At 38.9% G+C, this 15,314-nt stretch overlaps 1 protein-coding gene and 1 non-coding gene across 11 annotated transcripts in view; one reads left to right on the plus strand and one right to left on the minus strand.

Moving 5' to 3' along the window:
* Positions 1 to 15,314, plus strand: part of MLLT10 (MLLT10 histone lysine methyltransferase DOT1L cofactor) — a 244,978-nt gene that overhangs the window by 26,329 nt on the left and 203,335 nt on the right. For 2 of the 10 annotated variants that reach the window (XM_046010909.1, XM_046010908.1), the window contains exon 1: positions 696 to 876. The exons of the other annotated variants lie outside the window; for them this stretch is intronic. The gene's annotated coding sequence lies outside the window, so the exon portion shown is untranslated. Of the gene's footprint in view, positions 1 to 695; positions 877 to 15,314 lie in introns of those variants that run through there. 10 annotated transcript variants of the gene reach the window in all.
* Positions 13,986 to 14,050, minus strand: LOC123947812. The gene has a single exon (XR_006819844.1). It is a non-coding gene; the product is annotated as a small nucleolar RNA SNORD42 (small nucleolar RNA).

A 15,314-nucleotide genomic window follows, 5' to 3' on the forward strand; every position in this document is an offset into this window, starting at 1 on the left:
ACTATCTGTGCCTGTGATATGGTCTTTTACCATTTCTTCCAGGCTCTTGTTTTGCGGTTTAGTGTGTTCTTTCTTCTTGATTTTTTCCCCCTACACACACATTTTTGAATTTTCCTATGGATTTTGCTTTCCCTGTACATTTTTCACCTTTCATTTTTTTGTCTTTTCTCTTTCACTAGCAAGCTTCCTGGAAGAATAAAGCTGTAGTTAACAACTTCACTTTAGTTGTCTATTATAGTCTAGCCTCTTAGTTGTGCATAATGATTATGATACAACTTAGTTGTCATTTTAAGCAGTAGCATATGGAATCTGCATTTGCTAAAATAATCTCATCATGGACACTTGTCCATTTTGTCTCTCAGTGACCCTTATATAGAAGTCTGTGTATAAGAAATTCTTTTAATAATTTAGCTTCAGGAAAATTGACTCCCTTGAGGATCCTGGTATATTTTCTCCTTTTTGATAGCTCCTGGGTACACATTCTGTTTTTCTTTTTGTTCTGGCTACCAGCCAGCCCAGAGCCGAATCTGGTCTTTAGTTACATCAGTTGTATTAATCTGATTATTAGTATATTTGTTTCTTCCTTCTCCTCCTGTGGGGTTTAGGACTTCACCTCTTATCTCTGTTTCTCTGCGTGTTGATTTCATTCTCTCATACTACAGACTCACTACTTCATGAGGCTGGAACCATGACTGCTGGCAGCTCTTGGCTCTCATCTTCCCAGCCCCTTCTACCAGAAGAAGGGGCTCTCTTGAAGAATCCTGGGAAGGACTCTGATTGGCCTGTCTTGGATCATGTACCCATCATCCCTGTGCTGGAGTGGGGAGGGTACTGTGAATGGCAACCCTCACTAGAACTACATAGTTGGAGTCAGGGGTAAGAGCAGTTTCCCTAAATCAGGGGGATGTCCTTCATACTGGCTTTCAATGTTCATTTTTTAACTTTTTGTTGTTATAATACAGGTTGTTTTTCTGTAGGCTGCCTCAGATCGTTTTCTAAAAAAAGTTTGGGGGTAAATAAGTGGGTAAGATGTCACAAACTCCTGTTCATTCACCTTTGATACCATTACTTTGGCTCTTAAGTCCACAACTGTTGGTTTTGCTGTTAACTTCAAATGGGCAAATCCAAAATTTTTTCGGTTTTCATTCTAAATCCACTTTCAGCATTTAAAACTGTGATACTCCATTGCTCTGGGATCACTAGTGCCATTGCAAAAACTGTGATCACTCCATTGCAGCTCTCTCTTCTCATGACATTTGGGACGTTACTTTCTTCTCTTACCTCTTTAAACACTTCCTTTTGGTTTCCTGTTTGGCATTACTTCCTTACTTCTTCAAAATTTAAGTACATGATTGCTTTTCTGGCTTATTTATTTGATAAACTTACCCTGTGAAAACTTATGATGCATGCTTGGGGATCTTTTAAGTGTCAGTATCACCTGAACAGTTGTATTCTAACCTTCAGATCCATATTTGCAATTACCTTTGGATATCTCTATTTAGGTATCCTAGTCATCTTAAATTAGATTTCTCTACCACTGTAGTCACTGGCATAATTTAAGCTTTAATTTTTTTGTCTAGATTATTTTTTTCCATTTTATTTTATTTCTTTTCAGTGTTCCAAAATTCATTGTTTATGCACCACACCCAGTGCTCCATGCAATCTGTGCCCTCCATAATACCCACCACTAGGCTCACCCATCCCTCCACCCCCATCCCCTCCAGAACTCTCAGTTTGTTTCTCAGAGTCCACAGTCTCTCATGGTGTGTCTCCCTCTCTGATTTCCTCCAACTCACTTCTCCTCTCCATCTCCCCATGCCCTCGGTGTTAATCCTTATGCTCCACAAGTAAGTGAAACCATATGATACTTTTGTCTAGATTATTATAACAGCTTAATTTATTTAGTTTTTGGTAAGGTGATACATTGACATGGTTCAAAAAAATATAAAAAGATAAACAGTGGGGCTTCTGGGTGGCTCAGTTGGCTAAGCATCTGCCTTTGGCCCAGGTCATGATCTCAGGGTCCTGGGGTCAAGCTCCATGTCAGGCATCCTGCTCAGCAGGGAGTCTGCTTCTCTGTCTCTCTCTGCACAACCACCCCTCCCCTAACTTGTAATCTTCCTTAAATAAATAAACACAGTCTTCAAAAAAAAAAAAAAAGATAAAAGACAAAAAGTAGGTGTGCCTGGCTGGCTCATTTTGCGGCACTTTAAGACTCTTGATCTTGGGGTTGTGAGTTCAAGCCCCACATTGGGTGTAGAGATTATTTAAAAATAAAATCTTTGAATAAACAAAACAAAAGATAGTGAAAGCTTTTCCTCCTAAACCTCTTATTGCTTAGGTTTGCTTCCAAACTTCCCGTTGTTACTATTTTTTAATTCCTTTTCCTAGTTTATATATATGCTTTACATATATAGACTCTTGTTTTTATTCCTTTTCTATAAAATGTAGCACTTACGTATACTTAACATAAACTTCTCTCCTCTCTCTCTCTCTTTCTTTCTTTTGAGATTTTATTTATTTGACAAGGAGGAGGAATGGCAGGCAGAGGGAGAGAGAGAAGCAGGCTTCCCGCTGAGCAGGGAGCCCGTATGGGGCTCAATCCCAGGACCCGGGGTCATGACTTGAGCAGAAGGCAGATGCTTATCCGAGTGAGCCACCCCACACGCCCCTCCCTTTGCTTTTTTACTTCTTTCCTTTTCAGTACAGTCTACCTCTGTTTCAAGATTCTCTCTTGAAAGAGATCTCTCTCTCTTCACAAAGCAAATGTGAGAAAAAAAGTGAATGTGATTGCCGTTTCCAGTTTCCTATAGTGTTTCTTTTTTTTTTTTTTTAAGATTTTATTTCTTTGACAGAGACAGAGACAGTAAGAGAGGAAATATAAGCAAGGGGAGTGGGAGTGGGAGATGGAGAAGCAAGCTTCCCACTGAGCAGGGAGCCTGATGCAGGGCTCCATTCTAGGACCCTGGGATTAGGACCTGAGCCAAAGGCATTTGCTTAACTACTGAGCCACCCAGGCGCCCCTCCTGTAGTGTTTCTTTGTTTTTTTTTTTTTTGTTTTTTTTTTTTAAAGATTTATTTATTTGACATATAGAGATCACAAGTAGGCAGAGAGGCAGGCAGAGAGAGAGAGAGGAGGAAGCAGGCTCCCAGCCAAGCAGAGAGCCCGATGCGGGGCTCGATCCCAGGACCCTGGGATCATGACCTGAGCTGAAGGCAGAGGCTTTAACCCGCTGAGCCACCCAGGCGCCCCTGTTTTTTTTTTTTAATAAAGATTTTTATTTATTTATTTGAGAGAGAGAGACAGTGAGAGAGAACATGAGCGAGGAGAAGATCAGAGGGAGAAGCAGACTCCCAGAGCTGGGAGCCTGATGCGGGACTCGATCCCGGGGACTCCGGGATCATGACCTGAGTTGAAGGCAGTCGCCCAACCAACTGAGCCACCCAGGCGTCCCTCCTATAGTGTTTCTTTTTTTTTTTCCGTCCTATAGTGTTTCTTAACTGTTGGTAGAAGAAGACTTTTTTTTTGGTCTGTAGTATTTTTGTTTTTTTTTTTTTAAGGATTTTATTTATTTATTTGACAGAGAGAGATCACAAGTAGGCAGAAAGGCAGGCAGAGAGAGAGAGAGAGGAGGAAGCAGGCTCCCCGCTGAGCAGAGAGACCGATGTGGGGCTCGATCCCAGGACCCTGAGATCATGACCCGAGCTGAAGGCAGAGGCGTAACCCACTGAGCCACCCAGGTGCCCCTGGTCCGTAGTATTTTTACTAAAATGATTGTATTTTAAATGTAGTGATCCAAAGGGGCATGTGCACATGAATGTTTATAGCAGCAGTGTGCACAATAGTCAAACTATGGAAAGAACTAGATGTCAATCAACAGATGAATGGGTAAAGAAGATGTATATATGTGTGTGTGTGTGTGTATATACATATATATACATGTACATATACATATATGTATATGTACATATACATATACATATATGTATATGTACATATACATATACATATATGTATATGTACATATACATATACATACATATATACATATATATATACACACACACACACACACAATGGAATACTCTGCAGCCATCAAAAAACAGAAGTCTTGACATTTGCAATGACATGGATGGGACTAGAGGGTATTATGCTAAGCGAAATAAGTCCATCACAGAAAGATGATTATCGTATGATCTTTCTGATATGAGGAATTTGAGAGACAAGGAGATAAACCATAAGATACTCTTAATCTCAGGAAACAAACTGAGGGCTGTTGGGGTGTGCAGGGGAGGGGTAGGGAGGCTGGGTGATGGACATTGGGGAGGGTGTGTGCTATGGTAAGTGCTGTGAGTTGTGTAAGACTGATGAGTCACAGACCTGTACCCCTGAAACAAGTAATACATTATATGTAAATAAAAAAGAATAAAAGGTCCTGTCTCTCTTATAGAAGAGATAGTCCCTATCTCTCTTATTAGTCAGTTTCTCTACTCTGTCCTTTACATAGCTATGGGCAGACAAATCACTTCAAAAGATGACTTCCTATGTGTTATTTTGAGTTGTCATTGGTACTTTTCTGTTCTCTGAGTCCCAAAGTGCAAAAGTATTGTTCTCTGTCTTAAGAAAATTTGCTCTGATATTTGTATACTAAGTGCAGGCATGCTTATTTTTGGATTATTGGGGAAAGGAAGGTAAGTAGAGAAAATCCATAATTTCACCCAGAGACATTCAGGCAGTATAGTAGTAAGGTTAAAATCACGGACTTGGAATGAGATGGACTTGATCTTTGACTGGGCAAGTTCATCTTTGTAGAATAGCATGAAGCTCTGTTTATGTGCCAGGTACTGTCAGGTGCTTTATATGAAGGATTATATTATTTTACTCTCTCAACAGGACAATGAAATAGGTACTGTTTATATGTCATGTCTTTAAATGATGAGTCAGCTTGGGGCCCAGAGAGGTTTAGTAATTTGTTCAGTGAATATACCAGGTTTTAAACCTTGGTCACTCCAGAAATGATGGTTTTAAGTGTTATGTTACACTACAGATTCTAGTTCAAGCCAGTGACCAGAAGTATTAATATGTATGTATATGTAATTATCTTTATCTCGATGTTATTTTAGAACAGAAGAAAATTGAGATAGCATCAGTGTGGTGAGATTAGGAAATGACCCTTGAGCAATGGATTTGTGTTGTCTGGGTCTACTTATACTTGGACTTTTTAATTTTTAATTTTATTTTTTCCTTTTTTTTTTATAGTTTTTATTGATTTGACGGAGAGATAGTGAGCACAAGTAGAAAGAGCAACAGGCAGAGGGAGTGGGAGAAGTAGCCTATTCACGGGGCAGGGAGCCTGATGTGGGACTTGGTCCCAGGACCCTGTGATCATGACCTGAGCTGAAGGCAGATGCTCAACGACTGAGCCACCCAGGAGCCCTGCTTGGGACTTTTTAAATAAATATAGTAGAGTACTATAAATGTATTTTATTTTCTTTATATCTTTCTTTCTCTCTTTCTCTTCTCTTTTTTTTTACTCTCTCTCCTTCTTCCTTCCTCCCTTCCTCCCTTTCCCCTCCCTCCTCTCTCTGTCTCTCTCTCTCTCTTTCTCTCGTAGGCTCCATGTCCAGTGTGGAGCCAAATGTGGGACTTGAACTTATGACCCTGAGATTAAAAACTGAGTTGAGGGGCGCCTGGGTGGCTCAGTGGTTTAAGCCGCTGCCTTCGGCTCAGGTCATGATCTCGGGGTCCTGGGATCGAGTCCCGCATCGGGCTCTCTGCGCGGCAGGGAGCCTGCTTCCCTCTCACTCTCTCTGCCTGCCTCTCTGCCTGCTTGTGATCTCTCTCTGTCAAATAAATAAATGAAATCTTTAAAAAAAAAAAAAAAAAAAAAAAAAAACTGAGTTGAGGTCAAAGGTCAGATGCTTAACTAAGTCACCTAAGCAACCATTGTTATGCTTTCTTTTCTTTTTTTTAAAAATTAAGATTTTATTTATTTATTTGACAGAGAGAGATCACAAGTAGGCAGAAAGGCAGGCAGAGAGAGAAGGGGAAGCAGGCTCCCTGCTGAGCAGAGAGCCTGATGTGGGGCTCAATCTCAGGACCCTGAGATATCAGGACCTGAGTCGAAGGCAGATACTTAACCCACTGAGCCACCCAGGCGCCCCATTATGCTTCTCTTAATATTTCTTTTTTCTAACTTTATTGTAAGAATACAGTATTTAATATATACAAGATATATTTTGACTATTACGCTAAGGTTTCCAGTCAGCAGTAGGCTATTGTTAGTTAAGTTCTCAGGAATTCACAAGTTTGGGTGCGGATTTTTGACTGTTAGTGGAGTTGGCACCCATAACCTCCGTGTTGTTCAAGGGTCAGCTGTGTATTATTAATCGTAAGGCCAGTTTCCTTCATGGTTGGATTTTTTCTCTGAGGTTTTTTCCCTGAGGTTTCTGCCATTGTATGTGTGTATTTTAATCTCTTGTTCCTTTTTTATTCCCTTTGTCATTAAAGTTAGGAAGGAGAAATTTAGATGGGCTGTATCTCTGTTTGCAAAAGTTTTGTTTTACTTAAACATTCCAGAAGTCCATTCGTTTGTTCCTTTCTTTTTACTTTGAAGAAAAGGTTATGGGGAGGGACAGGGGAGAGAAAGGCTCTTAAGGAGGCTTCATGCCCAGTAGGGACCATGATCTCACAACCCTGAGATCATGACCTGAACTGAAATCAAGAGTCAGATGCTGAAGAGACTGAGCCACCCAGGTGCGCCCAGTTTTTTTTAATCTTCACTTTTTTGGCAATATATTATTGATTTTATGGATATTTGACTGCTTTTGGTAACTGATTTTTTAAGGAAGTGTTGAGTTTTTTTTCTCTCTAAAACATACTCCATCCTCTGGTCATCTTTGATGTATGGATAAAATGTTGAAGTCTGTCATTTCTTTTGTCATTTGACAAATGACATATATTATAGACTTAAGAGGATTAAGATTTCACTCTTACGTAAACACACACTTTTCATTTCTTTGGACCAACGTTATGCATTTTATTTGTTTAAAGATTTTATTTATTTTATTTGAGAGAGAGTGCATGAGTGGGAGGGAGGGGCAGGGGGAGATGGAGAGAATCTCAAGCAGACTCCCGGCTGAGTGTGGAGTCCAGTGAGGGGCTTGATCTCAGGATCCTGAGATCCTGACCTGAGCCAAAACCAAGAGTCGGATGCTTAACTCACTGAGCCACCCAGGCATCCCAACCTTATCATTTTAATTTCCGTGTGTGTGTGTGCGTGCACTTGTGTATGTAGGATTTTAATTTATTTTTAATTGGAAGATATATGATTCAAAGAAAAGGGAGTGTAGCTAGTAGATGAGCAATTAAAGCGAAATAATAAAATGAATATCCGTGTACTTATCAACCAAGCTTAGTAAGAGCTCTGCCCATACCTTTTACCTATGTGTGCCTCCCACTGATCACATTTTCCATTTCCTCCAAGGGAAACACTTTCCTGAGTTTTGTATTAATTGTTCTAGAGGCAGATGCCTCATTAAGCAGGGAGCCTGATGCGGGACTCAATCCAGGGACTCCAAGATCATGACCTGAGCTGTTGGCAGACGCTTAACTGACTGAGCCACCCAGGCACCCATCTTTCTTTTTTTCTTTTTTAAGAAATAAAATTTTATTTTATATTTATATTTATTTTATATTTATATTTATATATATATATTATATATATATTTATAAAATAAAATTTTATTTATTTATTAAATTTTATTTATTTATTTATTTATTTATTTATTTGAGAGAGCATGAGTGTTGGGGAGAGGCAGAGGGTGAAGCAGACTCCCTGCTGAGCAAGGAGCCCGATGTGGGGCTTGATCCCAGAATCCCGAGGTCATGACCTGAGCCAAAGGTAGACGCTTAACCAACTGAGCCACCCAGGTGCCCCTCTTCAGCTTTATTTCTCCACAACATATTATTAGTTGTGACAGTCTTGAATTTCATGTAAATGGAATAATGATTTTTTTTTTAAAGATTTTATTTATTTTACAGACAGAGATCACAAGTAGGCAGAGAGGCGGGGGGGGGGCAGGCTCCTCGCTGAGCAGAGAGCCTGATGCAGGGCTCGATCCCAGGACCCTGGGATCATGACCCAAGCCAAAGGCAGAGGCTTTAACCCACTTAGCCACCCAGGTGCCCCATGATTTTTTTTTTTTTTTTTTAATTTACAGTATGTTTTTGAGATTTATCTATTTGGTGCATGTAGCTATAGTTGATTCCTTTTCATTGTTGTATAATATTTCAGGATGTGAATTACATATTATCCATGCTGCTATTGACAGACATACAGATTTTTGTCAGGGGTTTGCATTACGAACAACTATTGTGAATATTTTTGTACATGTTCAGGAATTTCTCTAGCTCACTACTATTCAAATTGCTGTGTGTGTGCTCCAAAAAGGGTTATAAAATCAGATTAATAGGGAGCAACCAACATCAAAAAATGAAATAGAACAGAAGAAAATTCACAGTTCATTTTTAGCATGCCGTAATGTATACAAGGTTGCAATATAAAGCATATTTCTTAAGGTGGTTCATTTCTTAAGGTGGTCAGAAAAGTTTTAGAAACCCTGCCCCAGGTATATACTTAGCAGTGGAGGTATGAGGTTATCAGGCAGGCCAGTTCATTTTCAGAAAGGGTTGTTTCACTTTACTTTCCCACCATTGAATGGTTTATTTTTTCTACCACTGCTTAACCGATGCTTAGTATGTCAGTCTTTTTAACTAGTCATTTTGGTAGTTGTATGGTAGTGTCTCATTGTGGTTTTCAATTTGCCATTTTCTGATTACTAATGATGGTACGTCCCTTTTTGTATAATTAAAGGCTGTGTGGATTTTCTCACTTGCGACTTGCATATGGCTTCTCCATGTTAGTGGTTCCTTTATTTTATTCTTAAAAATTGATTTTTTCTAAATATGGAACTAATGCCCCTCTTGGCTTGTTTGGGGATTGAACCTGCCATGTTGGTGATGTTGTTGGTGCCACATTCTGACCAAATGAGCTAACCAGTCACCTGGCTGGCCCTTTCATTGATTTTATTCTTTGAAGGAAAAGTTCTTAATTTCAGTGTAGTAAAATATTATCAGTTTTTCTTTCTTTTGTGGTTAGTGCTTTTTGTGACCTGTTAAATCTTTTCCTGAGTTGAGGTCCTGAAATTATTTTCCTATATAATCTTCTGAAGGAATGTTTTCTCCCTCCTCTGTATGTTTAGTCTATAACCATTTGAATTTGAATTTTGAATTTGATTTGATTTTGATTTGAATTTGAATTTGTGTATAGGAAAATTTTGGGAAATACATATATGTTAACTTTTTCTTTTTCAGATTTATTTATTTGAGAGAGAGAGAGGAAGAGAGCGTGAAAGTGCAGGGTGGAGGGGCAGAGGGAAAGAAAAGTCTTTAGCAGACTTTTCTTTTTCAGAGCTTTTCTTTTTCAGAGTTTGGAGCCTGATATGGGGCTCGATATCATGACCCTGAGCCATGATATGGCTGGGCCAAAACCAAGAGTTGGATGCTTAACTGACTATGCCACCCAGGTGCCCCCATGTGTGTTAACTTTATACATTTTATGTATTTAATATATATTACATGTATAATATAATGTATTAAGTAGGAACTTCCAGTGTTTTCCCTAAGATTGATTGATTTGCAAGAGAGAGAGTAAACACGGGTTTGAGCTCCCCCCACCCTCAAGATTGATTTATTTGAGAGAGGGAGAGAGAGTGCAAGCAGGCCTGTGAGCTGGGGTGGGGAAGAGGGCTAGGGAGAGAGAATCTCAAGCAGATTCCCTGCTTAGGGCTGAGCTGGACTCAGGGCTCTGTCCCATCCTGAGATCATGTCTTAAACCAACAGCAAGAGTCAGATACTAAAAATCTGAGCCACCCAGGCACCCCAGGACATCCAATTTTAACAGTATTCTTCCCTCTTCCACTGTACAGTAATACTGCTTCATTAAATCAGCAGTTTATATATGTGTAGATTTGTTTCTGGACTTTGTTGTTTTCTTTTGATTTTTTCTTACCTTTGTGCCAGCACCACAATTTAAAAATTACTCTAGCTTTAGAAGTCTGTACATGAGGTATCAGGTAAAATTAGTCCTTCCCTCATCATCTCATCTGCCTTTTTTTTTATAGATTGCCTTTTGCCTTTTGAATTTGATTACCATTTAGAATCCTATTGATTCATAACAAATCCTTTTAGTGTTTTAATTGGTTTTGCATTTATTTTGTAAATCGCTTTGAGACATCGTATATTTTTGAGTCTTTTACTCTGTCAATATGATCATCTACAATTATTACATAAAATTTACCATTTTTACCATTTTTGAGTATATAACTCAGTGGTGTTAAGTATATTCACAGTGTTGTGTAGCCACCAGAATTTTTTCATCATTCCTAATAGAAATTCTGTACTTATTAAAAAGTAACTCTTTTCCACCCTCTCTCTAGGTCCTGGTAACTTTTATTTTCTATCTTTTTGAACTTGTTCACTATAGAGACCTCATATAAGCGGGGGTCATATAATATTTTCCTTCGTATCCAGCTTATTTCACTTAGCTTAATGTTCTAATGCTTTTCCATGTTGTAGTTGTGTCAGAATTTACTTTCTTTTTATGACTGTATAATGTTCCATTGTGTGTATGTGTGTGTGTGTGTATTTATATATACGCACACCATAGTTTGTACGCTTATCTGTTGATGGGCATTTGGGGTTGTTTTTACCTTTTGACTATTGTGAATAATGCTGCTGTGGACATTGGTGTACAAGTACCTTTTTGAGTCCCTCTTTTTTCTTTTTTGGTTATATATTGGGAGTGAAGTTGCTGGATCATATTATAATTCTATGTTCAACTTTTTCAGGAAGTACCAAGATACTTCCACAGTGGCTGTATTATTTTATATTCCTATCAGCAGTATATGAGGGTTCCAGTTTGTCCACTTCCTCTCCAGTTCTTTTTATTTTCTGTTTCTTTTCTTTTTGAAATTATAGCTGTAGCTAATGGTGTGAAGTGGTATCTGCTTGTGGTTTTGATTAGATCTCCCTGTGGTGATGTTGAGCATCTTCAAAATGTGTTTTTGGCTGTTTTAAATCTTTGGAGAAATGTGTATTTAACTTTTTGCCCTTTTTGTAAAAGGGGTATTTATCCCTTTGTAGAAAATTTTTTGAATTCTTTAGTTCTGAACAGCTCTGGATCTAGACCTTTATCAGATATATGATTTGCAAATATTTTGTTTTTATTGTGTGGGGTGTTTTTCACTGTCATGGTAGTGTCCATTGATGCACAAAAGTTTTAATTTGGACAAATTTCAGTTTACCTGTTTTTGTCTTTGTTTCCCGTGCTTTTGGTGTCACATTGAAGAAATCATTGCCAAATTCAGTGACACAAAGATATCCCCCCGTGCTTGCTTTTAAGTGTTTAAGTTTTAGTTCTTATGTTTAGGTCTTCAATCCATTTCAAATTAATTTTTATATATGGAATAGGGTAAGGGTCCTATTTCAGTGTTTTGCATGTAGATACTAAGTTTTCCAGCAACATTCTTTTTTTTTTTTAAAGATTTTATTTATTTATTTGACAGAGACAGAGAGAGACACACAGATCACAAGCAGGGGAAGCTGCAGAAGGAGAGGGAGAAACAGGCTCCCACCAAGCAGGGAGCCCGAGGCTCGATCCCAGGACGCTGGGATCATGACCTGAGCCAAAGGCAGACACTTAACCAACTGAGCCATTCAAGTACCCCCAGCAACATTTATTGAAAAGAATGGTTTTGGCTCTCTTGTTGAAAATCATTTGACTGGAGCAACTGGGTGACTTAGTCGGTTAAGCATCTGCCCTTGGTTAAGCATTTGCCCTTGGCTCAGGTCATGGTACCAGAGTCCTGGGATCGATCCCCAGATCAAGCTCCCTGTTCTGCAGGGAGTTTGCTTCTCCCTCTCCCTCTGCAGATCCCCTGCTTGTGTTCTCCTGCTCTCTCTGTGTCAAATAAATAAATAGAATCTTAAACAAAATTTAAAATAATAAAAAGAAAAAATCATTTGACTTTGTATGCAAGGATTTATTTCTGGGCTCTCTGTTCTTTTTCTTTTGCTATATACATCTCTTGGTTATGCTAGTACCACACTGTTTTGATTACTGGAGTTTCATAGTAAGTTTTAAAATGAAGTGTGAGTTCCCCAACTTTGTTCCCTTTCAGTGTAGTTTGGCTATTCACAGTCCCTTGAAATTACAAGTGGATTTTAGGAATGCATTTTTCTATTTCTACATAAAACATTGGAATTTGGGGCGCCTGGGTGGCTCAGTGGGTTAAAGCCTCTGTCTTTGGCTCAGGTCATGATCCTGGGATCCTGAGATGGAGCCCCACATCAGGCTCCCTGCTCAGCGGGGAGCCTGCTTCCCCCAGCCCCCTGCCTGCCTCTCTGTCTACTTGTGATTTCTGACTGTCAAATAAATAAATAAAATCTTTAAAAAAAAATTGGAATTTATAAAAAAAGATTTTATTTATTGTCAGAGAACGCAGGTGAGTGCACAAGCAGGGGGAATGGTAGGCAGAGGGAGAAGCAGGCTCCCTGCTGAGGAAGGAGCTGGCTGTGGGCCTCCATCCTAGGACCCAGGGATTGTAACCTAAGCTGAAGGCAGATGCTTAACTAATGAGCCACCCAGACATCCCAAAACATTGGAATTTTGATAGGGATGGCATTGAATCTGTAGATTGCTCTGTATAATGACATCTCAACAACATTATCTTTCAATCCATAACATAGGATGTCTTTATGTTTGTACAGTCTTTATTTTTAGCCACATTTGGAGTTCTCAGTGTATAATATATTTCTTTGCCTCTTCGGATAAGTTTATTCATAAAAAAATTTTTTTGACACTATTACAAGTGTGATTATTTATTTATTTTTTAGTAGGGTCCACACCCTGTGGGGAGCCCAATGTAGGGCTTGAACTCATAACCCTGAGATCAAGACTTAAGCTGAGATCAGGAGTCAGGTGCTTAACCGAGTCACCCAGGCACCCTGATAAATGCAGTTATTTTTTTTCAAGTTTTTATTTAAGTAATCTCTGTACCCAATGTAAGGCTCAAATTTATGAACCTGAGATCATGTGTAAGGTGCTCTTTGGGGGCGCCTGGATGACTCAGTTTGTTAAGTGTCTGCTTTTGGCTCAGGTCATGATCTTAGGGTCCTAGGATTGAGCTGCATGTTGGGCTCCCTGCTCAGTGGGGAGTCTGCTTCTCCCTCAACCTCTCCCCCTACTTGTGCACTCTTTCTCTCAAATAAATAAATGAAATCTTTAAGCAAATTGCAGAAGCATTTTCCACAGTGATGGTACCATTTACATTTCTATTAGAAATCTGAGCAAGCCAGTTTTTCGTATTCTTACCAGCATGTGGCATTGTAACTGTCCTTTTTTTTCTTTTTGTCACTGTTCTTTTTATTTAGTAATTTTGGTACGTATATAGTGACATATTATGATTTTAATTTGTATTTACCTAATGGCTGATGATGTTGGCCATCTTTTCATGTGTTTATTTGCTATCTATTTATCCTATTTATTTATATATCCTTTAGGTCAAATGTCTATTCATGATTTTTGCCTATTTCCCAATTATTGTGAAGGTTAATTAATTAATTAAAAAGGTAATCTCTACACCCAGCCGGGAGCTCAAACTCATGACCCCATGATCAAGAGTTGCATCCCTCGACTGAATAAGCCATCTGCCCCTGAAGACATTTATTTTTAGAATTAGCCAGTGGGACTCAGTTTAAATGATCCCAACTTTGTTGGCAACATTCAGAGCATGATAGGAGCTAGGTGAATATATACTTTCTTTTTCTCCATCAGGCCAGTTGTGGAGAAGGAAGAAGGAAACCTTATATTCTCTTCTGCTCTCACTGTCCCCATATACTCTCTTTCTCCCCTAGTTTTATGGCACATCAGTGATTTCTTTGTTAATGTCTGTCTTATTCAGATACTGATTTTTTCATCATTTGCTTATTGTTTTATTGTAGATTTTGTCAGTTCTTTATAATATCCTATGAACTCTTTGCCAAGTATGTGATTTGCTCTTATTTTATCCCAAATTGGAGCAAAGTTTTTAGTTTTGGTGAAGTCCATTTTATAAATTTATTTTTTATGGATCATACTTCTGTTGTCAAATTTAATAACCCTATACCTACAAAATCCTAAATTCCAATGATTTTTCTCTTGTGTTTCCTTTATTAATTTATTTATTTAAAGTAACTTCTGTGGTTGATATGGGGCTTGATTGATCCTGAGATTAAGAGTCACATGCTCTACTAACTTATTAGCTAGCCAGGTGCCACTTTTTAAAATTTCAATTTTTAAAAAAATTTTAATTAACATATAATGTATTATTAGCCCCAGGGGTACAGGTCTGTGAATCGCCAGGTTTATACACTTCACAGCACTCACCATAGCACATATCTTCTCCAATGTCTATAACCCCACCACCCTCTCCCTATCCCCCTCCCCCCAGCAACCCTCAGTTTGTTTTGTGAGATTAAGAGTCTCTTACGGTTTGTCTCCCTCCCGATCCCATCTTGTTTCATTTATTCTTCTCCTACCCCCAAACCCCCAACGTTGCCTCTCAACTTCCTCATATCAGGGAGATCATATGATAATTGTCTTTCTCTGATTGCCTTATTCCGCTCAGCATAATACCCTCTAGTTCGATCCATGTAGTCGCGAATGGCAAGATTTCATTTCTTTTGATGGCTGCATAGTATTCCATTGTATATAAATACCACATTTTCTTTATCCATTCATCTGTTGGTGGACATCTAGGTTCTTTCCATAGTTTGGCTATTGTGGACATGGCTGCTATAAACATTGGGGTGCATGTGCCCCTTCGGATCAATACATTTGTATCTTTAGGGTAAATACCCAGTAGTGTGATTGTTGGGTCATAGGATAGCTCTATTTTCAACTTTGTGAGGAACCTCCATGCTGTTTTCCAGAGTGGTTGCACCAGCTTGCATTCTCACCAACAGTGTAGGAGGGTTCCCCTTTCTCCGCATCCTTGCCAGCATTTGTAATTTCCTGACTTGTTCAGATGTCACTTTTTAAAAAAAGTTTTTATAATTTTATGCTTTACTTTTAAATCTGTGATTCATTTTAAGTTAATTTTTAAAAAAAGATTTTATTTATTTGACAGACAGAGATCACAAGTAGGCAGAGAGGCAGGCAGAGAGAGAGGGGGAAGCAGGCTCCCTGCTGAGCAGAGAGCCTGATGCGGGG

The sequence above is a fragment of the Meles meles genome, chromosome 7, assembly GCF_922984935.1.
Source record: "Meles meles chromosome 7, mMelMel3.1 paternal haplotype, whole genome shotgun sequence".
Lineage (NCBI taxonomy): Eukaryota > Metazoa > Chordata > Mammalia > Carnivora > Mustelidae > Meles > Meles meles.